Source organism: Oryctolagus cuniculus, chromosome 4 (assembly GCF_051225735.1).
Source record: "Oryctolagus cuniculus isolate XC-2025 breed Fujian yellow rabbit chromosome 4, ASM5122573v1, whole genome shotgun sequence".
Classification (NCBI taxonomy): Eukaryota; Metazoa; Chordata; class Mammalia; order Lagomorpha; family Leporidae; genus Oryctolagus; species Oryctolagus cuniculus.
The window spans coordinates 15,002,242-15,029,783 of record NC_142870.1 but is presented as its reverse complement, the minus strand read 5'-3'; the positions used below and the strand labels follow the sequence as shown (position 1 = coordinate 15,029,783).

Genomic DNA, 27,542 nt, shown 5'->3' with positions numbered 1-27,542 from the left:
CACAAGTAAAGCCTAAATATTCTATTAAAATATCATTTTCTATAAATATATTTAAAATAATTTTGGTTTTTAATATTTGTATATTTTTAATGTTTGAATACTTTTAATATTTTAGCAATTTTTGAATATTCTATGAGCATTCTAAATTTCTTAATGTTTATTGCTACCTATAAGTTAAGAACTACAAACTATCTCGTTCATGATCTATGCAATAAATATTCAGTCATAATTCACTTACTTTTTCAGCCATCTTTTATTATTTCAAGTTTTCATATTAGCTTATTGTCTCAACTGGGGAAAATTAGTCACCATTCCATTTAAATGTAGATGACATGAACAATGCTACAAAAAGAATATATTTGAATATTTTACACTGAAAAAATGATAAATATTTTATACTGAAAAAACTCTTAAATAGGAGCTCAGAAGACATGCTTTTAAATAAAGGAGAAAATGTCTGATAGATGGGAAAGGTAAGCATGTCTATAAGGTACTTCTTGATAGTTGTTTCAGAACAGAAGAATCTCCGGATGAATTAGATGACAAAAGAACAAAATATATGAAAATTTGTGAACTATGTTGATATGGAATCTGCTTTTATTTGAATTACACAGAGGGAAGAATTGTTAGAACACTTATCTTCCCTTAACTCGAGATCATCTAACTGTGCTTAAAAATATTATATTATAAATACTTATTTATGAGGAAGACACAAAGAGGGAGAGAAAAAGAGAGGGGGGAGAGAGAGGAAGAGGGAGAGAGGGAGAGGGAGGGAGAAAGAGAGAGACAGAGAGAGAGAGAGAGAGAGAGAGAGAGAGAGAAATATTCCATCTGTTGCTTCACTCTCCAAATGTCCACAATGGCAATGGTGGGCAAAGGCCAAAGCAGAAAGCCCAGAACTCAATGGAGGCCTCCTACGTGGGTGATAGGACCCCAATTATTTGAGCCATCACCAGGATTTGCACTAACAGGATTTGGAATTAGCAGTCAGAGTCAGTGCATTGAACCAATTGCTCTCAAGTGGGTGATGGCCATCTTAATTGCTATTCTAAAAAATGATGACCTGACTCTTTGAGTCTTTTCACATGTGCATAAACTGATATTCATTGTGACTTTGTTTCAAAGTCTTCTTTAGAGATTTTGCTTCTAAGCACTTGACCTGTTGCATATCTGTGACCCACTATGTCTCTCATTCCATTGATTCTATTTATTTTCCCCCTTTCTGATAGATTCAAGCAGAAATATATAATGTAATATGTATCAAATAACTTTAGCGAAGGAAAATCATTGCTCATAAATGGTTGTTTCTTCCAGTGACATAGGGCAAAATGATCTTTGTCTCAAACCACACCTTAGGGCTATGCATTATTGGGCAAATATATATAGCAAGGGTGCCATTAGTCTTCTCGGAGGAGATGAGTAGGGGTGCTTCTCATTATGATTGTATGGCGTTAATGCAACCAAGTCATAGCAGAGCTGCCATAGGAGTAGTTCATTGGCTTAGTGCCATAATAACACAATGAATTCACCCACATAGATAGGATAGAGAATTATTCATCTGCCATAACAGAAAATACTATTGAATTGCAATACAGAAATGAGGGCTTCCAGGTGTGGGAAAGTTGAATGTGCAGAAAGTAGGTGTCTAAGAGTATAAAAATACCTGTCTCCAGAATGTGATATTGAAACTCTGAACTTCTTCATTTATATCAGCTGAATTCACTTCTGTCAACATGCATACAAAATTACCCTGGAAACTTTTGCTCCTGCTCTCCTGAGGCCTGCCAGTTCAACAATGTTCTTCCTGTGGTTTTTCTTACTACAGAATTTTGGCCCACAGAATTAACCACCACTGTCCTCTCTGTCTGCTGGGCTCCTCCTTCTTCAGTGACTGTCAGGAAACCTGCTGTAAGCTCTCCAGCTGCCAGATACCCTGTGCTTCATCCAGCCTCTTCCAAATGCTCTCCTCCTGTGTTAAAATTCTGCACACTCTGCAGTCCCTGCCGTACAACTTGCACTGGGTATCAGGGCCATGAATTTGAGGACTTCATATCCATGAGTAATGGAATCTGTGGCTTTCCTTCTGTAGATTACGAATTCAGACCAAGATGTCCAACCTTCTCTAAGAGTTACCAGTTTTATGGTTACACAACAATCTATGGATCTGGCTTGTTTAGGGTCCAAATCTTTTGAGCAATATGTCCAGTTTCTAAACAAAGTATCTTTAATCTTCATTATCTTCAGCAAAATCTCTGACTCTGATCACTCACTGTATATATTTACTTCATCTACATATACTGGTAAAAAAAACCATGTTTGTTACAGATATTGCAGTATTGTATTGAATAAATAAATCATGTGAATAAATTCAACAAAGAAATTGCTAAATTATTTAATTAAATCAATATTTAAGATGGATTAGAATTAATGAAGTAATAGCACCTGGTTCATTGGGGCTAGCTCCATGGCTCACTGGGTCAGTCCTCCACCTGCGGTGCCAGCATCCCCTATGGGCGCCGGATTTTAGTCCCGGTTGCTCCTCTTCCAGTCCAGCTCTCTGCTGTGGCCCGGGAAGGCAGTGGCGGACGGCACAGTGCTTGGGCCCTGTACCCACATGGGAGACCAGGAGGAGGCACCTGGATCCTGGCTTTGGATCGGCATAGTTCTGACCGTGGCGGCCATTTGGGGAGTGAACCAACGGAAAAGCAAGACCTTTCTCTTTCTCTCTCTCTCACTATCTGTAACTCTACCTGTCAAATAAATAAATAAACTCTTAAAAAAAAAGAACTGGTTCATGTATTTTATTTACAAAATAGATTGAAATCAAAAAGACAAAAATCTAATAAACTCACACATTCTGGCTTCCATATATGCTGTTAATTTCATTGTGAACTTCAGCTGCTTAAATCACTTTTTTTTTCTTTATTTGACAGTGAGAGAGACAGAGAGACAGGACTTCCTTCTGTTGGTTCACTCCCCAAATGGCCGCTACAGCTGGAGCTACGCCGATCTTAAGCCAGGAGATAACTGCTTCTTCCTGGTCTCCCATGTGGGTACAGGGGCCGAAGCACTTGGGCCATCCTCCACTGCCTTCCTGGGGCCACAGCAGAGAGCTGGACTGAAAGAGGAGCAACCTGGACTAGAACCCAGCACCCATATGGGACGCCGGCACCGCAGGCGGAGGATTAAGCAGTGAGCCAAGTTTTCTTTTCTTTTATAGTGATTAGGTTATAAGTCACCGTTTCTGGAAGCAAACTAGAAATCTGTTATAAATTGGTGCATCTTAATTAACATATTTTGAGGGGCTGAGGCTGTGGGACACTTGGTGAATCCTCCACCTGCTGCGCCGGCATCCCATATCAGCACCAGGATCTAGTCCCGGTTGCCCCTCTTCCAGTCCAGCTCTCTGCTGTGGCTCAAGAGGGCAGTGGAGGATGGTCCAAGTGCTTGGGCCCCTGCACCCACTTGGGAGACCAGGAAGAAGCACCTGGCTCCTGGCTTCAGATCGGTGCAGCACCAGCTGAAGCGGCCATTTGGGAAGTGAACCAAAGGAAGGAAGACCTTTCTCTCTATCTCTTTCTCTCACTGTTTATAACTCTACCTGTCAAATAATTTTTTTAAAAATTAACATATTTTGAGCTTTAAATATGTTCCTCTCCAAAATTGCAATTTCTTGGAGTCCTTACATTTCATGCAGAGACTTTATATGAATAATAATCTCAGGTGGAGTATATAGTGTATTTCCTTCAAAAGATATGGAGCCTTGCTGTTTTCTGACAAAAGGAGAAAAATAAAGAACTCATAAAACACAACTGAATAGGAAAAAAATTAGGTTATATGGACAATTTACGTAGAAGTTTGAATAACTTTCTTTGATTCACATTGTTGGGAGGCAAAACCGCCTATGTTGCTTCATCCCACTGAGTACTTCGCTATATAATTAATTCTTTACATGTGTATAAAAGGAGAGAGCCAATTATCTTAGGTGAGAATTAATGAGGTTCATGAGATATGGGGTTTCATATTGCTGGATCAAAGACTCCAAAGAGAGCTGGCAAAACAAGCTTTTCATATCACAAATTAATATTTGATTTATATTTCAGTGCAAATTTTTGGACTTTATTTTTACATTTTATGTCACCATTTTTAATTTAGAGGTCAAGTATTGTAGAAAACAATGTAATATGTTCATAATGTCTAAAGTAATAACAAAATATTATATCTTTCTAAATAGGTAAAACACAGAGTTTGAAGAATTTCCCTATCTATTATTCTTTATACATTTACAGGAATAATGAGAAACTCATATTCCTTGAGCTGTAGGTATTTTACACAAAAGGAAATAAAACACTTAATGGAATATGGGTTCACAGCAGGTCCCAGTCCTGTAAGGAAATTAGGATAAAAAATTCCTAAGACATGGAGACTCACTTAAGAAGAAAAGATATGAGTAATACAAGAGAGAAATTGTAAGAATGTTAAATAAAAGGAACAAATTAAGGAAATATGAAAGAACTTGTGTTCAAGGAATTATTGCTAATTAAGGTACTTATAATTTATATAATGTGACAATAGAAAATCAGTGTGGAGCTACGTGACATGTACTCATCCATTCATTGTTTGGGTACCTTAAATTTGAGAATGCATTATTCTTTTTTCTCCTTTTAATTTTTAATTTATTTATTAAAAGAGAATATTTCATGCATTTCATATACACAGTTTTAAGAGCCTAATTATACTTCCTAGTGTACCCTCTCTTTGACCTGCTCTCCCTCCTACTTATTTTAATTTTAATTATTACAATGACATACTTTCAATTTTCTTAATAATCACAAGCTTAACTCTTAACTAAATAAAGAATTGCACAAGCACAAAGGAAAAAAAAAACACTGTTCCTCGTGAGTAAGACAAGGACTATAAACACTAATCAAATCTTAAAATGTCAATTTTGCTTATATACATTATTCTTTTTTGACAGGTAGAGTTACAGAAAGTGAGAGAGAGAGAGAGAGAGAGAGATACAGAGACAGAGAGAAAGGTCTTCCTTCCGTTGGTTCACTCCCCAAATAGCCACTACAGCCAGTGCTGCGCCTATGAGAAGCCAGGATCCAGGTGCTTCCTCCTGGTCTCCCAAGTGGGTAAAGGGGCCCAAGCACTTGGGCCATCCTCCGCTGCCCTCCTGGGCCACAGCAGAGAGCTGGACTGGAAGAGGAGCAACTGGGACTAGAACCTGGTGCCCATATGGGATGCTGGTGCCACAGGCAGAGGATTAACCAAGTGAGCCATGGCACTGGCCCCTGTATACATTACTTTTATACTCTGTATTTTAGATACCATAAATCAGGCAAAACATATGATATTTGACTTTTTATTGGCTTACTTCACTAAGCATAATGGTCTCCAGCAGTATACATTTTGTTGCAAAACACAACATATTCATCTTTTTTATGGCCGAGTAATATTCCATCGTGTATGTATACCACAATTTCTTTATCTAGTCATCTGTTTATACATATCTCGGTTGGTTTCATATCCTAGCTATTGTGAGTTGAGTTGTTATAAACATGGGGGTACAGATAACTCTTTCATAAGCTAATTTTGTTTCTGTAATTTCACAAGAATAGAATTGCTAGGTCATATGATAGCTATTTTAAGATTTCTGAGGAATAGCAATACTGTCTTCCACAATGGCAGTACTAGGTTGCATTCCCACCAACAGTGGATTAGTGTACCTTTCCTCTCACACCCTCACCAACATTTGATTTTGATTTTTGGATGATAGCCATTCTAACTAGGGTGAACCTCCAACCTTATTGTTTTATTTACATTTTCCTGATGGCTGGTGATCCTGAGCATCTTTTGATACATCTATTAGCCATTTCTATTTCATATTTTGTGAAATGTTTGTTCATATCCTTAGCCCATTTCTTAACTGGGTTGCTTATTTTTTTGCTGTGTTTTTGGGGCCTTCATATATTCCAGATATTAATCTTAGAGGGAAAATAGGAAAAAAAACTGCAAACTTTGGTCTTGCAAAGACTTCTTGGATAAGATTTCAGAAGCACAGTTCAAAGGTGAAAGTCTACAAACATGATTACATGAAGCTAAGAAGCTTCTGCACAGCAAAAGAAACTCTCAACAAAGTAAAAAGGAAATTGACAGAATGGGAGAAGATATTCACATTATTCTTAAGATTTATATCCTTTTATTTATACACTATTAAATAACTAACTTGGGTGGGCATTCAGCCTACTGGTTAAGAGAACATTTAAGAGATCCACATACTATATCAGAATACCTGGGTTCAATACTTATCTCCATGTCCTGATTCCTGAAGAGTAAGTTTCCTGACACCCATGTTGTGGACCTGAATTGAGTCTTCAGTTCCAGATTTCAACCTGACTATTGATAGATAGTACAGGCATTTGAAAGTTTTCTATTTCTCTCTCTTTCTAACTCCTACTCTAAAATAAATTAATAAATTTTTAAGAATAGTTATCTGAATCATCATTCCCATTCTATTTTATCTATCTATTTAGAGAGTATAAATATGATGATAATTGGAATAATTCATTAGAAGGATCCTTGAAAAAAGCAAAGCTGTGACCCTGATCACTTCACACAAAGGCAAAGTGACATAAGCAATGTCAAAGCTGAAACAGGAAGAGCATCAAATGGAGTTATGATCAAGGATGAAAGGTGGGACTTTCCTGGCTATGACAGGATGGATGCTACTGACCAATACTGCTAGAATTTTCCATGTAGGAATGTTTTTTGGCTTTGTGTTTTAATTGTAGCATTTATGAATATAACAGGTAAAGCATCACTTGCAATTACAAAGATTAATAATTCACACATATGACAAGAGATTGTGAAATATGAAGTAATTGAAGTTCTACTATGCTACACCTATTGATAAAGAGTATACTAGTTACCCAGTACACAAGATGATCTTAACCATCAAAATTTTCTCAATGTTACTCAGTTGAACTCACATCTCCTATCAACATGTCCTACAACTGCTAATCTGATAAACTTCTTTCACTCCTTTGGGGGATACCTGCACTACCGAAGCTTATCTTGTGGCTCTTCTTACCCCAGCATTCTGGTCCACAACACTAACCTCTGTTCTCCCATCACCTGCCCGCTGAGCTTCTCTGTCTATAGTGGCTTTCAGTGGATCTGTTATGAGATCAACTGCCAGATATCCTCTGTGATGTCCAGCCCCTTTAGGCTGCTAAATACACCTGTGGGAGATACTTTTTTGAAAAAAAAAATCAAATAGTTTTAAACAGAGGAAAATGGATGCTTAGAGGAAAAGATGTCCCAATTTCTTACACTTACAGGATAACTGGTTTCCATAATTTCATAAAATCTGGCAAAGACAAAAAGAATGTGCAAGGGTATCTTAAGAAATGTACAAAACTGGAATGAAAGAAAAACACATGTATTTACTTCATTTTTTTTTTGACAGGCAGAGTGGACAGTGAGAGAGAGAGACAGAGAGAAAGGTCTTCCTTTGCAGTTGGTTCACCCTCCAATGACCGCCGCAGCTGGCGCGCTGTGGCTGGCACACCGCGCTGATCCAATGGCAGGAGCCAGGTGCTTTTCCTGGTCTCCCATGGGGTGCAGGGCCCAAGCACTTGGGCCATCCTCCACTGCACTCCCTGGCCACAGCAGAGAGCTGGCCTAGAAGAGGGGCAACCGGGACAGAATCCGGCGCCCCAACCGGGACTAGAACCCGGTGTGCCGGTACCACAAGGCGGAGGATTAGCCTAGTGAACCACAGCGCCGGCTTATTTGCTTCATTTTATTAGTGGTAATTACATTCCAGAAATAAACCACAAACCATCAAGGAAGATACCAAACCACTGCACCTGTTTCTGTTTAAAAACAATTTGTTGACTATACATTGCTAGTTTATTAGCATTGAACCCATAGTCGTAGATTCAGTTCTTTGTCCATTTTGATGGAATTTTGTGTAAAGTTTCATAATTTTACATGTGGAGATCCAATTTTCCCAGCATCATTTGTTGAAGAGACTGTACTTGCTCTAGGGATTGATGTTATCTCCTTTGTAAAAGATAAATTGATTGTAGACGTGCAGCTTGACTTCTGGAGTGTCTATGTAGTTTCATTGGTCTACAATATATTATTTGCCAGTATGAGGCTGTTTTGATTATAACAGCTCTGTAGTATGTCTTGAAATCTGGCTTGTGAAATCTTGTGATGGCTTGGTCTTTGTTTTGTAAGATTGCTGTGACTATCTGAGGTCTCTTGTATTTCCATAAGAGTTGAGCATCACTTTTTCTAGATCTGAGAAGAACATCATTGATATTTTGATTGGGATTGCTATTAATCTGTATATTGCTTTCAGTAGTATGGGCCTTTTGATGATATTAATTCTTCCAATCCATGGACATGGAAGATTTTCCCCAGGTTTTTTGTTTTTTCCTCTATTTCTTTCATTGATGTCTTGTATTTTTTATCTTAGAGATATTGGACTTACATGGTTAAATTTATTCCAAGGTATTTACGATTTTTGTAGCTTTTGTGAATGGGAATGATATGTTAAGTTTTTCTCAGCCATGGAAATATCTTTTGTTTACAAATTCTATTGATTTTTGTGCATTATTTTGTATCCTGTGACTTTACCAAAATCTTTTCATGAGTTCCAATAGTCTATTAATGGAGACTTTTGGTAACCCTATATATAGAATCATGTCATCTACAAATACTGATAAATTGAACTTCTCATTTCCAGTTTATATCCCTTGATAAAGATAAAATTTCCAGGACTATATTGAATAGCAATGGTGAGAGTGGGTATCCTTGTCTGCTTCTGGGTCTTAGTGGGAATGCTTCTACCTTTTCTCTCAACTCTGGGATGAAAGGTTTTGTAAATGTCTGTTAGATCCATTTGGTCCATAGTGTCGATTAGCTCTGTTGTTTCTTTGTTGTTTTCTGTCTAGTTGATGTGTTCATTGATGAAAGTGGGATTTTGAAGTCCCTCATTATTATTGAATTGGAGTCTTTCTCTCCCATTAGATCCATTAATATTTCTTTTAAAAACCAGGTTCCCTGCCATTGGATGCATACAAATTTATTATAGTCACATTTTCCTGTTGAATTTTTCCCTTAATCATTACATAGTTCCCTTATTTGTCTCTTTTAACAGTTTTTGTCTGATATTAGGATGGCTACACCTTCTCATTTCTGCTTTCCAACAGCATGAAATATCTTTCTACATCCTTTCACTTTCAGGCTGCATGTATCTTTGTTGATGAGGTGTGTTACTTGTAGACAGCAAATAGATGAGTCTTGTTTTTTTAATGCAATTAGCCAGACTGTATCTTTTAATTAAAGAGTTTAGACCAGTTACATTCAAAGTCATTATTCATAAGTAATGACTGGGCCTTGACATTTTTTCATAATTATTCCTATTGTTTACTTTGCATTTCCTTTAGACTTTTACTGAGAGATTTTCTGCCTTCACATTCTTTCATAATGATGACTGTGCTTCTATGTTTCTGTGTGTACCACATCCTTATGCATATTTGTAAGGCAGATGTGTGTGACAAATTCTTTCAACTTGTTTTTGTTATAGAAAATATTTATTTCACCTTCATCCATAAATGAGAGCTTTGCAGGGTACAGTATTCTGGATTTACAGATTTTTTTTTTTGTCTCTTAAGACTTGGACTGGATTGAGTTCCAAGATGGTGAAATAGAGAAGGAGGTTGCTGCTTTAGTGTAAGAGAAGATAGTTTTAACAAGCGGACAGAGTACAATGTTGGGTAAAATTTAGGGAGAAAGCTCCAGAGTAAATTCCACCCAAATCACAATGACACTGTGGACTTATTTGAAGGGTGTAGACCCGCCTACTCAGGACCCCAGCATCTGAGAGCTTTGGAGAATGACGTAAGATGAGACTGCAGCAGCCCAAGCCACTGGTGATAAAGCCTTGGGAAGAGCCTGGCAGGGGTCCAGCTAGGAGCCCTGTATGGTACAGTGTACCTGCCAACCTAGAAGGATAAAAAGGAGGCACATTTTTTTCTCCCCAACCATCCCATCAGCAGCATTCTTTTGACTAGCCAAGAAGGGTGGGTGTCATTTTGTACATACACAACAGCTGCATCTGCTCATGTCCTTTTGCCCAAAAACCAGCAAAGAGGAGATGCCTGAATCTGGCTAAGAGAATTGACAGAGGGCTGGGTGCTCCTGACAGTGGGACTATGTGTGCTAGGACAGTAATGTGTAGGAGGGTGCAGGGTGTGGTTGGGTCTTTGAGCAGTCATAGTGGGTGGCTCCAAACACTGGGGCTCCCTGATTCCCTGGTGAGAGTCATTGTGCCAGGATGCATGCTAACACAGAGGACTGAATGGATCCTTTGTGTGATTCTTGTGGCAGCATGGAAAAATATTGTACCCACTGGGGCTAGTGCCCAGGCATTGGTCTCCTCTGAGAAGAGGGGATGAGTGTCAGAATACACCAATGGAAAAGATAAAACCTCCCCTCTGATTAAAAAACAGTACCCCCACAAATGCCTAAAAATAAATGCAGACATACAAGAAACAAGAATAAGAAAGACAATATGAAGCCCTCAAAGAAACACAACACTGAAACATTTGAATGTTAAGATGAAGAGATTGAGCCGGCGCCGCGGCTCACTAGGCTAATCCTCCGCCTTGCGGCGCTGGCACACTGGGTTCTAGTCCCGGTTGGGGCGCCGGATTCTGTCCCGGTTGCCCCTCTTCCAGGCCAGCTCTCTGCTGTGGCCAGGGAGTGCAGTGGAGGATGGCCCAAGTGCTTGGGCCCTGCACCCCATGGGAGACCAGGAGAAGTACCTGGCTCCTGCCATTGGATCAGCGTGGTGCGCCGGCCGCAGCGTGCTGGCCATGGCGGCCATTGGAGGGTGAACCAATGGCAAAGGAAGACCTTTCTCTCTGTCTCTCTCTCTCACTGTCCACTCTGCCTGTCAAAAAAAAAAAAGATGAAGAGATTGAAGAAATGTCAGAAATAAAATTCAAAAAATTGATTGTTGGATTACTTAGAATTAATCAGAAGCAAATCCATGAACTAAAGAAATCATACATAATATTAATGAAAAATTTTCACATGAAATTGAGACTTTAAAGAGAAATAAAAACAAACTATTGAAACTGAAGAATTCAGTTCAAAGAACTTGGTTAAGTGGCAGGATATAAAATCAACACACAAAAATCACTAGCCTTTGTATGCAGAGATAATGCCATGGATGAGAAAGAACTTCTAAGATCAATCTCATGCAAAACAGCTACAAAAAATCAAATACCTTGGAATAAATTTAACCAAGGTTGCGAATGAACTCTAGTGCGAGTGATTCTGTGTCTGGTTGGAAGACTGCATGCCTAGCCTTTGCAGGTGGTCAAGAGGGCATGGCACACTATGCCCACCTGGGAAAAACCCTAGTTGAAGACTCAGCATACTGAGGCCCACCCATGTCTTGTGTGCTGGCAGGTGGCAGGGGCCCCAGGCACATTTCCCCCATCCCCGCTTCCTGTTGAGGGTCCCTGTAATTGTCAGCTAAATAAACAGCTCCCAGATGTGGCACAGACACATAAGACCACCTGGAAGTCTCACGGGCTACATGACCTTCAAGCTGATTGGAGAAGCATAGCTGCTGCAGTATTGGCTTTATCCTATAGAATTATTATTGCTACCCTGAGCTAGCCACTCCCCTTTGTCTGCCCTATAAAACTTGTGCCTAAATGCTAATAAATGGACATGTTCACTGAAACTGTCTCTGGTGCTTCTTGTCAAAGAACGCCGTCACCCAACCATAGAGCCTACATTCTAGGATGAGAATTAAAAAATGTTAAAGAAATAAATAGAGGAAGACATAAAATAATGGAAAAATCTTTCATGTTCATGGTTCAAAGGATCAATATCACCAAAGAGTCCATACTGCTGAAAAGAATTTACAGATTCAATGTGATACCAATCAAAATACCAAGGGCATTCCTCTCAGATATAGAAAAATTAATGCTGAAATTCATATGGAACCCCAAATAGCTAAAGCAGTCTTATACAACAAAAACAAAGCCAAAGCTATCATGATACCTGATTTCAAAACATACAAATGGCAGTTATAATCAAAACAGCCTGGTACTGGGACAAGAGCAGGCGGATAGATGAATGGAACAGAATAGAAACTGCAGAAATCATCCTATGCATCTACAACCAATTTATATTGGACAAAGGAGTTAAAATCAATTCCTGGAGCAAGAACAGTCTCTTTAACAGGTGGTGCTGGGAAGCTGGATCTCCACCTGTAGAAATATGAAGCATTACTTTACACAAAATTCTCTTAAAATGGGTTAAAGACCTAAATCTATTACCCAATGCCATCAAATTATTAGAAAACATTGGAGAAATCCTGCAGGACATTGGCTTCTTGAAAAAATTTCAGAGGGATAGGCAATCAAATCCAAAACTGACAGATGTGATTACGTCAAATTGAGAAATCTCTGCATTCCCTAAGAAACACTCAGAAAAGTGAAGAGGCAACCAATACTATGGGAGAAATTATTTACAAAATATGTAACTGATAAAGGATTAATATTCAGGATATATAAAGAGCTCAAGAAACTCAACAACAGCAAAACAACCCAGTTAAGAAATGGGCAGAGGGGCCGGCGCCGCGGCTCACTAGGCTAATCCTCCGCCTAGCGGCGCTGGCACACCGGGTTCTAGTCCCGGTTGGGGCGCCGGAGTCTGTCCCGGTTGCCCCTCTTCCAGGCCAGCTCTCTGCTGTGGCCAGGGAGTGCAGTGGAGGATGGCCCAGGTGCTTGGGCCCTGCACCCCATGGGAGACCAGGAAAAGCACCTGGCTCCTGGCTCCTGCCATCAGGTCAGCGCGGTGCGCCGGCCGCAGCGCGCCTGCCGCGGCGGCCATTGGAGGGTGAACCAACGGCAAAAGGAAGACCTTTCTCTCTGTCTCTCTCTCACTGTCCACTCTGCCTGTAAAAAAAAAAAAAAAAAAAAAAAAAAAAAAAAAAAAAAGAAAGAAATGGGCAGAGGACTTAAACAGGCATGTTTCAAAAGAGGAAATCCAAATGGCCAGCACACACATGAAAAAATGCTCAGGATCACAAGCCATCAGGGAAATGCAAATCAAAACCACAAGGAGGTTTCACCTCAGCCCCATTAGAATGGCTTTCATGCAGCTATCAACAAATAACAAATGTTGGTGAGGAAATGGGGAAAACATACCCTAATCCAGGGTTGTTAGGAATGTAAACTGGTGCAGACACTGTGGAAGAAAGTATAGAGATACTTCATAAATCTGAATATAGACTTACCAAATGACTCAGCCATCCCACTTCTGTGAGTTTACCCAAGGAAAATGAAATCAGCATATGTGAGAGTTATCTGTACCCCCATGTTTATCGTAACTCAATTCACAATAGCTAAGATATGGATTCAAACCAAATGTCCACCAATTGAATACTGGCTAAAGAAATTTTGAGATATGTACACTATGAAGTACTACACAGCAGAAAAAAATAAAATCCTGATGTTCACAACCAATTGGATAAAACTTTATGATGCAATGACTTTGATCAGCCCTTGTCTCAACTGTTGAGGAACTATTTTTTTATACTACTTGTTGAACTCTTTCCTTAGTGTAGTGTTAATCGTATGTGTATGAAAATAGATCTTAATAAAAAATAAGAATGAGAATAGGGGAGGGAGGAGAAAGAGGAGTGTGATTGTGGATGGGAGGGCAAGTATGGTGGAGAGAATCACTATGTTTCTAAAGTTTTATTTCTTACACAAAATATTTCTGGGGGACATAAAAAAAACTTGGACTATCTCTCTCCATTCTCTCCTAGCCTATCAGATTTCTGATAAGTAAGCTGTCAGTCTAATTGGAGACCCTTAGTAAGTCCCATGCATATTTTAGAATCTACTCTCAATGTTTTACTATGGAGAATTTAACTACAATGTGTCATGGTGAAGGCCTTTTGTAGTCATATCTAAAAGGAGTTCTATGTGCATGATGTACATGAATGTCCCTTTTTTTCTCCAATTAGGGATATTTCTATAATTATTTCACTGAATAGGTCTTTTAATCCATTCTCTCTTACCATGCCTTCAGGAACTCCTCTGACCTATATGTTTGATAGTATCCCATATATCACCAACACTGCTTTAATTTTTTAATTTCTTCTTTTTTTTTTCGGTCTGACTGAAAAATTTCCAAAAATTTGTCTTCTAGCTCAGGTATTATTTCTTCTGCATCACCAACGCTGTTGTTAAGGCTTTCCATTCTACATTTTATCTGATGCAATGAATTTCTCATTTCTAATGTTTCATTTAGATTTCCTTTCAAAATCAAAATTTAATGGGAAAATTTTTGTTCATGCCAGGTTTTTATTTCTTTAGTCATGAACTGCTTCCCATTGCTTCTGAGTATTCCTATGATTAATCTCGTGAATTCCATTGCAGACATATCATCAATCTCTGCATCTTCACTAATATTTAAGTGCTGTTTTGTTCCATTGGATTGGTCATGTTGTCTTCCTTATTCTTGTTTCTTGAATTTCTGCATTTGTTTTTAGGCATTTCTGATAATTATTTTTGTTTTTTTTTTTTCCTCTGATGGTTTTTATCTTTGATCTATGCTTCTGTTGCTTAGTGGAGTGTCTGTTCATTCTGTGAATACTCTAAGGCATGTGCTGAGTGTGGCCAGGGAGCTGTGATCAGTGCTCCAGGGTGGAGCAAGTATCCAGAGTGTGGTAGATCTCTGTTGTCTGCAGGTGGGAGAGTATGATCACCTCTGTTGGCATAATCACACCCTTCCCTCCTCTACTCCAAGGTGATCAATACCTGGGTGTTAGCCCACAGTGCTTGCAATATGCATCTGTACTACTGTAAGAACAACACAAAGGATCTGTGTAGTTCTTTTTTTTTAATTTTTATTTATTTATTTATTTTTTGACAGGCAGAGTGGACAGTGAGAGAGACAGAGAGAAAGGTCTTCCTTTGCCATTGGTTCACCCTCCAATGGCCACCGCGGCCAGCGCGGTGGCCAGCGCACTGCGCTGATCTGATGGCAGGAGCCAGGTACTTATCCTGGTCTCCCATGCGGGTGCAGGGCCTAAGGACTTGGGCCATCCTCCACTGCACTCCCTGGCCACAGCAGAGAGCTGGCCTGGAAGAGGGGCAACTGGGACAGAATCTGGCACCCGGACCGGGACTAGAACCCGGTGTGCCGGCGCCGCAAGGTGGAGGATTAGCCTGGTGAGCCTCAGTGCTGGCCAGGATTTGTGTAGTTCTAAGTGTGAGCAGAGATCCTGTTGCAATGGGCTGGCGCCACGGCTCACTAGGCTAATCCTCCGCCTGTGGCACCAGCACTCCGGGTTCTAGTCCCATTCGGGGAGCCAGATTCTGTCTCAGTCACTCCTCTTCCTGTCCAGCTCTCTGCTGTGGCCCGGGACTGAAGTGGAAGATGGCCCAGGTCCTTGGGCCCTGCACCCGCATGGGAGACCAGGAGAAGCACCTGGCTCCTGGCTTCAGATCAGCGCAGTGCACTGGCCGCAACGCACCGGTCGCAGCGGCCATTGAGGGGGGGTTAACCAATGGAAAAAACGAAGACCTTTCCCTCTGTCTCTCTCTCTCTCTCACTGTCCACTCTGCCTGTCAAAAACAAAAACAAAACAAACAAACAAACAAAAAACAGATCCTGTTGCAATGACACATTCCAGGCAACTGGGGATTTCTGAGTGTGTGCACCCACTCACATTGACTGCCTAGAGACACAGCTATATTGTATGTCCTGTCTTGCAGTCACAGAATATCCAGTCTCAGAACACAAGGCTGTCACAGTCACTGACCTGATCACTAGCCTGTCTCATCCACAGAGAGGCAAAATCCTGCTGCCTGTGGGTGCTCCACCAAACCTGTGATGTGTTGAGAGGCTAAGGGCACCTCACAATCCTATGTGGGTACTGCGCCCCCTGTTAATCCACCCTACCAGACTCAAAGTTAGTGGAGAAACAGATTTTTCCCTCTGGTAGAATCCCTGGATCACATGCCATCTTGGAATCCCCTCATTCATTATCTTCTAAGGACCTCCCACAAATGAGAATATAGAAACTCAGAGAGAATTATAGACTTGATGAAAGTGCCATTTCTTTAAGGAACTTACTTCATACATAGATGAGAGACTCGAGCCCCAGAAGGATCAGTTTCTATGTCAGGCCAGCAGACGCAGGACAGCTGCCATGGTTCCTGATTTCTTTAGTTTTGGTTGTACTGTGTGGTCTCCTATTCTCTCCTCTGCCTGCCCTTCTTCCTTGCTTTCCTCCTCCCCATAATCACTGCCATCATCATCAAACCCAGGTTGCTTGAGACAATAATTTTTAGATGTTTACTAGTAAATCTAAAGGGACTGAAAGTATGAGAGAAAATGTAAACATTTCTGTTAGCTCTTCCTCACAGAATTGAAATGGGAAAGTCAGATGCTCCCCTAGGAAATAAATTTTATTTTGCTTTAATTTTCATGATTTTTCTAAGTGTAAAAATCCAACTCATCCTCATGTAAAACTCCCCAAATGTGGGTAGGATTCATCTTAGATTTTCAGAAAACAGATATAAAGACACTATCATGAAAAGGTGCTTGATAGGGAGCAGGAGCTATCTCTCATAATTAAAATTATCTGTGTATTTCAGATGTGAAAGTGTTGTTTGTCCCCTGTAAATGCTTGAGTTAGAAAACCAAACTTTCTTTTAAAGATAAATTTAGGACAGATTCACTTGTAATTATACAATAATACAATGAAGTATTCACATACAATTAGGAAAGACAATCAGCCAATAAATTTGTGCATTTTTTTTTAGAGAGACAGAGAGAAAGGTCTTCCTTCCACTGGTTCACTCCCCAAATGTCCGCTATGGCAGGAGCTGCACTGATCCAAAGCCAGGAGCCAGGTGCTTCCTCCAGGTCTCCCATGTGGGTGCAGGGGCCCAAGCACTTGAGCCATCCTCTGCTGCCTTCCTGGGCCACAGCAGAGAGCTGGACTGGAAGAGGAGCAACCTGTACTAGAATCGGTGCCCATATGGAATGTCAGCTCCGCAGGTGGAGGATTAACCAAGTGAGCCAGGGAGCCGGCCCCCAAATTTTTGTAATATTTTAACTTGTAGCTAAGCATAATATCTTATTTTAGGATACAAGCACCTAAGTGTAAAAACTTTATCATCAGAACTCAAGAAATTGTCCCTATGGCATAAAGAAAACTTCTGTATAAAGAGCCATTCCCTGGCCCCCATTTTTTTCTGCAATATTCTAAATCTGTCAGTGTCAAGACATGGTGTTCCCTATTTTCCAGCAGCTTACCAATAATGATTCTGGACCTGCAGGTCTGTGTAAAAGCAACCTTGATCACCATCAGATTCCTGTGAGACCTCTCAGAGGTTCTGTCCCTGTCAGACTTCCAGTTTCTCTTGTTGACTTCCTGGTCCATTCTACTACATTCACAAATTCTATGAATCTTTACTATAGGGCTGCAAGCCCCAAGCTCCTGTTGCACAACGAATGTTATTTTCAGAAACTGGTGGTCACATTTCTACTAACCAACATGTAGTACTAGTTTCTAGAAATGAATATACTTAGTTTCCCAGGAAACTCATCATGAGTCATTTTTATGAAATTGACTTCATCAACTCATTTGATTTATTCTTATACAGTAATGATTACAGACAACAGGTTTGTTCCTCCATTATTTTTTTCACTTTTAAATTGTTATTAGTTATGCTTCAGTAGCACATTGTCAAGCAGTTTGTCTGTCACAGTCAGTGATAAAATATTATTCGTCTGGCCCTGGTCTTAGGGAATTTATGATGAACAGTTATTTTGTTATATTTTAAAGAAAGTTACACTCATTCATATGCTACTTTGAGAAATTTCCAAACCTGGTTCCTGTTTCTCTGAATTATCACTCATCAGAGTTAATTGATTTTAGCCAAATTTGTTTAATTACTATAGTGATCGGTGCTGTTAATGGGCAGTTCTGCAACATGCAAGAAAATCTAACAAGGAGATAACTGTGTGAGAAGTCAACAAAGTTTCCCAGTTAATGTATTCTGCAGTTTGAGTGCAGAGTGAAGAAAAGCAGTGTGACTAAGCTAACAGAGTGGATGAAGGTTATCCAACTAGAAGGCGTTTATCCCTAATTTGAATGAAATGACTATAAATCTTTGTTTAATGACACCCAACATTGGTGATATCCATCCTATACTGTGAGCTCTGTCTCTCATTCATCATTAAATCTCACTTTACTGTAAACAGAATTAAGATGCCCCCCGGACATAAGATACACATTTTTTCTTCTCTGCTTTGATTACTTTACTTCAACTTCTCCTATTTATCTATATATATTCTCATACTTCATCTGATTTTGATATTTAAAATAGTTCCAACATTTTAGTTCATTAAAATATTGTTTCCCTTAAAATTCTTCTATCCCCGAATAAAGATTTCTTTAGTCTTTTGAAATTGAGGCTAAGCTGATTTATAATGAAGTTTAAAGAGTGCAGAATAGAAATCTTGTTACGGGAAAAATCAATAAGTAAACAGCTATGCTTAGAGACTCCATTTCTTGAGCTTAGATTAGTTAGAAAAGGGAGTTCCTAGACCCATTGGGGATGACAGAGCACGTGTTGCTGCAGATACCTTCTAAATTAACTAGATTATTAAATGTGGGGAGCAACTCGGACTAGACTAAGTTACTGGAATTAAGACTTATTCTATGCATCTGCTCTCCCACAATATGGTGCTGGGAGAGAAGAAAACAGCTTCTACACAGCTGCCTCCAGTTCAGCCAATAAACTGTAGGACTTGCTCCTGATTGGAGGAGAGCAGCGTGCTCGGCGTGTGGGCAGCTGAGTTGGGATTGGCAGAGGAGGATTATAAAGGAGGAGAGAGACGGCATGCACGAGGAACATCTAAGGGGGAACATCTATCTGAAGGAACCCCTGTGCAGCCCCCGAGAGAGCCGGCCGGCGGTGTGCCGCTCCCCCGTGGAAGTGGGGAATGTGGCAGGAGGAACCGCCCTTCCACGGAGGTGGAAGGGACGGTAGCCAACCCGGGAAGAACCAGCAGCAAACCCGGGGAGGGCCGAGCAGACAAAAGAACAGCGCAGGGTCCTGTGTCGTTCCTCCACGAAGACGGGGAGCGACATAATGGTGCCGTGACTCGGATATGAAGCCTAGGCAGGGCTTAGTGTCGTTCCTCCACGAAGACGGGGAGCGACATAATGGTGCCGTGACTCGGATATGAAGCCTAGGCAGGGTTTGGTGTCGTTCCTCCGCAAAGAGGGGGAGCGACAATTAAAAGCCATCATTTTTCACATATCTCCCTGGTCAACAGGTAATTAAAACTGAAGAGATCCATATTTTCTAATGTTGTAAGAAGAGGAGAATGCACCCACACTACGCACTCACACACACATAAAATCACCCAGATGGTCACAACATTTCTAATCATTGTATTGCAGATCTCAGAACACTATAAGAAAGACAGAAGTTCAAATATCATCAAGGAAGTAGTGAAACTATTTATTCACAAATGACATGATCATTTACACAGAAAAAAATTGCAAGAAATCTATCAATTGGGCCTGTGCTGTGGTGTAGTGGTTTAACACCTTGGCCTGAAGCGCTGACATCCCATATGGTCCCTGGTTCGAGACCCAGCTGCTTCACTTCCCTAGCTCTCTGCTGCGGCCTGGGAAAGCAGTAAAAGATGGTCCAAGTCACTGGGACGCTGCAACCATGTTGGAGACCCGGAAGAAGCTCCTAGCACCTGGCTTTGGATGGGTGCAGCTCCAGCTGTTGTGACCAACTGGGGAGTGAACCAATGGATGGAAGACCTCTCTCTCTCTCTCTCTCTCTCTCTCTCTCTCTCTGCCTCTCTCCTCTCTGTGTAACTTTGACTTTTAAATAAATAAATAAATCTTTAAAAATAAATCTATAAACTTACTATAGAGAAGTATTTTATTTATACATGTAAAACAAAAATGTATGGAAAATTAGATCTAAAATATGTTATAATAGTGTTAAAATTTAGATTCTAAAAATATATTTTGATATCAAGTTTCCCACATTAAAAACAATAAGCTGCAAAAAGAAGAATCCAACAAATGGAAAGATATATATTGAAAGATGTTTATTATACCTAACTTATAAATTCAACACATTCTAACCAAAAAATGCAAGTATTAAAAAACAAACTAATCTAGTCCCAGCACCGAGGTGCAACAGGTTAAGCCACTGCCTGAGAAGCAGGCAATCATTTGAGTGCTTGCAAGTCCCTGCTGTTCCACTTCTGATCCAGCTCCCTGTTAATGCATATAGAAAAGCAGTGGAGGATGACCCAAGTGCTTAGGTCCCTGGCACACAATTCAGAGATTCACATGGAGCTCCAGGGCCTGGCTTTGGCCTTGCCCAGCCCTAACCATTGTGGTTATTTGAAGAGTGAACTAGGAGATGAAAGATCTCTCTCTTTCCCTCGTAACTCTGCCTTCAAATAAATAAATGTTTTTAAAATCCCAAGATTTATAAAATTCAAAGGAGCGAGAATGATATTGAAAGCAAGAATTATAATTGCAAGATGAATATTAAGGTATTACAGTATTGAAATAAATATAGATATTTAAATCAGTGGAACAGAACAAACAGTTATAGATTGGAGCTATATGTGTGCTGTCATCTACATGTGTGCTGTAATCTACATGTGTGCTGTAATTTTATATTTTATTCAAATATCACATCAATTTAAATGAGAAAAATTCTTTTCAACAAATTAATTAGAATCAAAAAGAAAGCCATGTGGCCTGCACTGTGACATAGCAGGTTAAGCAGCCGCCAGCAGTGCCGGCATCCCATGTGGGCACCTGTTCAAATGCTGGCTGCTCCACTTCCGATCCAGCTCTCTGCTATGGCCTGGGAGAGCAGTGGAAGATGGCCCAAGTCCTTAGGCCCCTGCACCCACCTGGGAGATCCAGAAGATGCTCTGGCTCCTGACTTCAGACCAGCGCAGCTCCGGCTTTTGCGGGGAATTGGGGGTGTACCAGTGGATGGAAGACACCCCCCACCCCGCCGCCTCTTCTCTCTCTGTGCAACTCTGACTTTCAAACAAATAAATAAATAAATCTTTAAAACAAAAAAAAAAATAAAGCCTGTAGCACTAAATCAAACCTCAAAAATCTGTAGACAATGGCTCCACAATACCTTGTGTTTTAACTTCAATTCATTATTTTCTTTTTTCTCAGTGACTAGCCAATGCAGCCTAAGGCATATCTCAAGATTTTGGTTCTAAAAATACATCTCCAACCATCACATATGTACTTCTCTTGAAAGCTATTTCAAATGTTATACCTATGGAAAACTTTTCCTGACTTCTAAGACAAAGAGATGTTTCCTTGATGTATAATTCAACATCAAGAACACAAGATTCCCAGGTCATCATTATTATAATTAAATGGGCATTTATTACTTTTTCAGTTATGCATTCAACCCAATTAGAACACACACTATAAATATTTTCTTAATATTATACATCTCTAGGCATTAATGAAAAGATGAGATCTTATTTTTTTTTAAACATGTTCAATAGGAGCCAGTGTGTTCATCCGATCATTACTTTCCTGGCATCTTATTGAAGTGCTGATTGGAGTTCTGGATACTACTTTCCTATCTCCCTAATGTGCCTGGGAAGGCAGTAGATGATGCCCCAAGTATTTGGGCCTCTGTAACTCATGTGGGAGCCCAGGATGAAGTTCCTGGCTTCTGTCATCACCTGGCCCAGACAATGCTGCTGAGGCCATTTGCAGAGTGAAACAATGGGTGGAAGATCTCTCTTTGTCTGTGTCTCTCTCTTCCTCCTCCCTCTTAATGTTGAAAGTCAAAGTTACAGACAGAGAGGGAGAGACAGAGAGAGGATTTCCATCTTATTTTGCTGATTCAGTCCCCAGATGGCTACAATGGCCAGGGCTGGGCCAGGATAAAGCCAAGGGGCTAAGCGATTCTTCCTGGTCTCCCATGTTGGGGCAAGACACCTACTAATTGGGCATTCTTTCTGCTGCTTTTCCCAGGTTATTAGCACGGTGCTCAGTTGGAAGTAGAGCAGCCAGGACTCAAACAGGTATCCATAATGGGATGCCAGCTTCACAGGCAGTGACCCACAATGCCTACCCTATAAATAAGTCTTTAATATATTCAACAAAATATTTCCACAACAGAGATTCTGGCTCATGGTAAAGGCTTAATTAATGCATTGTAAAAACTGATGATATAAAAGAAAATCAGAGCCTGAAATAGTTATCTGTACCCCCATATTCAGCACAATTCATAGTAGCTAAGATATGGAATCAACCCAGGTGTTCATCAACTAAAGAATGGAAAAAGAAATTATGTTATATATATATACACCATGGAGTACTACTCACTTCTAAAAAATGAAATACTATCTTTTGTAATAAGATGTACACAACTGGAAACCATTATACTTAATGAAATAAGCCAGTCCCAAAAAGACAGATACTGTATGTCCTCCCTGATCCAAAGTAACTAACAGAGTACCTAAAATGAAATGTATATGAGTGAAATTGGCATTTTGGGATTAAATGATTGTTTACAACCCTCATTTCTTCTGTTGAGGAAAAATTTTATTTATTTTTTCATACTATTTGTTGAACTCTTTTACTTAGTGTAGGATTAACCTTATGGTCATTAAGTAAACTTAAAATAGATCCTTGGAAAAATTAAGAGTGGGAATGGGAGAGGGAGGAGGAAGAAGTCTTGGTTCATGGGTGGGAGGGGGGGTAGGAGGGAAGTATCACTATGTTCCAAAATCTGTATCTATGAAATACATGAAACTTGTATAACTTAAATAACATTTAAAAAAAAACCCTGATGGTGTAGATAGAGAATACTTTGTCTCAAATGTTTGGGTCCAAAAGTATTTCACACATTGGAATATTTGTATGGACATTACGAGGTATTTTGAAGATTGGACTCATGTCTGAACAAAAAAAATCATTTATGCTTCAGTGAAATCTTTTCTACATATACTGAGGGTAATTTTATACCATGTGTTCAGTGTTCCTGTGTTTGAACTGTAACCTGGCTTGTCAAGCCAAGTGTGGGATTTTGCACTAGGTATATCATATCAAATCCAAAAAATTTCAGATTTTGAAGAAGTTCAGATTAGAGATGTTTATACTGAAAAAAAATGTTTGACAATGCACTCTGAAGACAGATTTAACAAAAAAAAATTAAAAAGAAGAACATTTGGAGAGGGTGTTTCGACAAAGCTGTTCACTAATCTCTCATTGAAGTAAGCATTAATAATTAGAAATTATTGAAATCAAGTTCCTAGAAATATTTCTGGAGACAATATCCTAGGGATCTTAGTACATTAATACTTGGAAATCAGAACTGCAGACCAGTTGGTAGACAGATGATCAGCACTTCTATAATTAAAATGGTGTGGGTAGCAGGTGTATCCCACCTAGGCTGCTGAGTTCAAAATCCACACCACTGCTGCACTTGCTGAAGCATTCAGCAGAAGGAAGTTGGCTTAGAGGAAGCAGCTGGTCATCATCTAAGAACGTGCCTTCTGGTCTCATGCTAATTGTGGAGAGTGGGATTAACTTGATGAAAATTGGAAGAAACAATTTTCCATAGTACCCTTTGTTACTAGAATAAAGAGAAAATAAAATCTACATTCTGGGACATATAGAGTATTGTCAGAGACTTAGAATGAGGGAAGGTGGGCTTCCAGCGTGATAATAGCATGGCATCAACTCATGAGTTTACTGTAAAATCATAAGGTTTTCTAGACTATCAACCTGAAATGGGATAACCATATTCAACAAAAAGGGTGATTCTTGTATTTACAAATTCATAGTCTACATTATTGAATCTTACTGTTTACGAGCCTTTCATCATACTGTTGTCACCTATGTGTCATCAATTGAGTTGCTTTTATAGTTTCTTGTTCACTGGTTTTTGTAGGAACGATAATATCTTCTCATAGTTGTTCATATCCTAAATCCTGAAACTTGTAGATATGCTACTTTAGGTGGCAAAGAAGACATTATATTGCAGATAATATTCAAACTGATAATGTTCTGACTCTAGAGAAGTTATTTTAGATTACACAGGTAGGCACAATGTAATCTTAAATATCCTGTGTGGGAGTAATATAGCAGAATAGATAAGAGGAGTGTAATATGTGAATGAGTTGACTTGGATGTGAAGAGAGAAAAAGCAAGGCATAATTGAGACATTCAAGTGGCATCTAGAATTTCTGAAAGACAAGGAAATAGATTCTCCTACATGGATTCTGAAAATACAACCTAGCCAACATCTGGAGTTTACCTAGGTAAGACTATCAACAGTTTAACCTACATAATTATAAATAATAAATATGTATTGTTTAAACCAGGTTTATCAAATGCGTTAAGAGTCCAATAGGAAACTAAGACACTGTGGAAACCCTTCTACTGGAAAGAGGGTTACATCCTGGTACACTCATCATAAATTGAAACTATCACAATATGGAAATGCATTTAATAAACCTAACCACATAACATCATGACTTAGTGACACAATGCTTTGTGGAGGATCAGTTGTTTCCTCTCTTGATGATGGGGCTAACTAGGATGCATAGCTTGCTGCTGCCCAGTATCACAAAAAAGAAACCTAATGCATATTGCTAACTGGGGAAAAGATCAAACTTCAAACTCGAAGAGTGGTTCTATTTAATGTGCATGGCTTTTGCATATAGAAAGTCCAAAACCCATGTAAAAACACCATAAGTTGAGCATTATTTCTAGTGCATTTCTGAAAGCTAAGAAACTATCCATTCTTGCATCTGAAATCTGGAGCTAATAACAGAAGAAACCTCAGCTGGGAGAAGAACTACAATTGCTGCTTACGAAAGCACTGCCACCATCTATGCTTGGGACTATGAAACTTGATCACCTCTCCTGGGTGAAGACTACGAGTAACTTGGATCATTTAAAAAGCAAAAATGACGTTCTGAAACAAATTGACTTTAGAGAGAATTTTACTTTTTGCCATTTTAATCTTTATAATTGCTTGTGAATTTTATCCCTTTTTTGTTTTAACATCTTGATTATTTCCTAAACATGTTAAATGAAAAGAAGAAAGAGAGGAGACAAATAACAGAAGAGAGGGGATGAGACAGAATGTTACAGTTGGATAAAGACAGTAAAATAAGTTGAATAGAGGAGATTAATAGTTCTACTCATAGCCCTATATGTTGCTATGTGATTTTAAATTCCAACTCTTCTGTTTCAGTTTCTACCACTGTAGAATCAGTACATTGAGTTTGATGAACTCTACAGTTCCTTTATTATTTCATATTTTATTACTTTAATAGAAAAAGAGGAAGTAAAGAGAAAATGATGAGTGTAACATTTATAAGACTAGGTTTTTGCCAAATATCTAATACTCTCTGTTCCTTTTCTAATTTCAGAGAATGTTTTATGATGTTATAAAATAAAGAAGGAAAATATTTGAACATCACTTGTTCTATATAAATAGTATATCTTGTTAATATCATACTATCATAGTACTTCATTTTTTTTATAACACTTGTATGTGAGAGAATAGAAGCCTATATAGTTTGATTCCAAGACACAACTGAAACAGTCATTTTTGATGATGGAAAAATTTGGGTATTTTCAGATAGATTAAGTTTACATGTTAGAAAATAAACCAAGTAAAAATTCACACCTGTTGGTGTGGGGAGCAACTGAGACTAGACTAAGTTACTGGAATTAAGACTGATTCTATGCATCTGCTCTCCCACAATATGGCGCTGATAGAGGGAGCAAACAACCTCTACGCACCTGCCTCATCAATTTGACTGATAAGCTGCAGGAGCTGATCCTGCTCCTGATTGGAGGAGAGCAGCGTGCTCGGCGTGTGGGCAGCAGAGCATGGATTGCTGGAAGAGGACTATAAAGGAGGAGAGAGACAACATGCACCGGGAACATCCGGATAACATCTGAGCAGCCCCCGAGAGAGCCGGCCGGTGGTGTGCTGCTCCTCCGCGGAAGCGGGGAAAGCGGCGGGGGGTGCCGCCCCTCCACGGAGGGGGAGGGGCCGGCAGCTAACCCGGGAAGAGCCAAGCAGATTAAAAGAACAGCGCAGGGTCTGGTGTTGTTCCTCCGCGAATGGGGGAGCGACATGTTGGGGCCAGCACTGTGGCATAGTAGGTAAAGCCACCCCCTGCAGTGCTGGCATCCCATATGGGTGCCGGTTTGAGTCCAGGCTGTTCCACTTCTGCTCCAGCTCTCTGCTATGACCTGGAAAAGCAGAAGATGGCTAAGTCCTTGGGCCTCTGCACGCACATGGGAGACCCACAAGAAGCTCCTGGCTCCTGGCTTTGGATTGGCTCAGCTCTAGCTGTTGCAGTCAATTGGGGAGTGAACCAGCAGATGGAAGACCTCTCTCTCTCTCTCTCTATCTCTATCTCTATCTCTATCTCTATCTCTATCTCTATCTCTCTATTTATCTCTGCATCTCCTTCTTTCTGTGTATCTCTGACTTTCAAATAAATAAATAAATCTTTAAAAAATCACATATACTAAGCCTAATTTTTTTTCTATCTAAATATTTTCCCTGCTTAATAAAAATGGATATGATTTGAGAAGATTAAAAATAGTAATTTGGGTACAAATGAAAGAAAGTGACACTAAACATAGCTTATAGGTGTTGTTTATTTGCAAATTTACACCCACAGACTAGTCTTTCATTTGAATTTCCTTTATACACAGGCTTCCTCATGTAAATCTAAAATGTATTCTTGAACTCAGAAAACTTCTCATCCATGTTTATCAGAGATGAATGTCATAATCATTAAGTGGACAAATTTAACCATATTTGGCTTATGCCTAAGAGGAAGATTATGCCTGGAAACATTGGGCATCCAGAACACTCCTTCTTAAAGAGCAGAAAATACTTAAGACCCAAACAAAATCTATGTACATCCTCCACAATATGAGGATTTCAAAGCACAAGGTCACAGTAATCTCAATACAATTCCTACTCAGTACAGCCCTTGTAAATAACAATGTTAGCTTCATACTTGGACAGTGGAATGGAAAGATTATTGAAACATCATTATTTGACTTCCCATGTATTTTAAATAGAAACGCAAGAACTATCAATACTATCAGCAATGCAGCTTGGTTTATTTATTAACTCTCTTGTCTAACAGAGTTAATTTGCTAGCCAGTATTTAAGGACTAAGAGAAAAGCGGAGCTGGTGATCAATAATTTTAGGACACTTTCTAGTAGAGAAAATCAATCTTACCAGAGAATCTGTTTTTCTCGGAGTGTGTTTGTTGCAGTGGTCAAGCTACTGCTAGGGACAACCAAATCTCATACCAGAGTGCCTGAGCTCCTGATTACAGCTTCTCCTACCATGCTTGCCGAGAGGCAGCAGTGGCTCAAGTACTT

The 27,542-nt window shown here is 39.6% G+C and overlaps 1 pseudogene; it reads left to right on the top strand.

The window, feature by feature from the left end:
* Window positions 1–859: 859 nt before the first annotated feature.
* The window catches only part of LOC103350640 (keratin-associated protein 13-2-like), a 40,011-nt pseudogene continuing 13,328 nt past the window's right edge, over window positions 860–27,542 (top strand).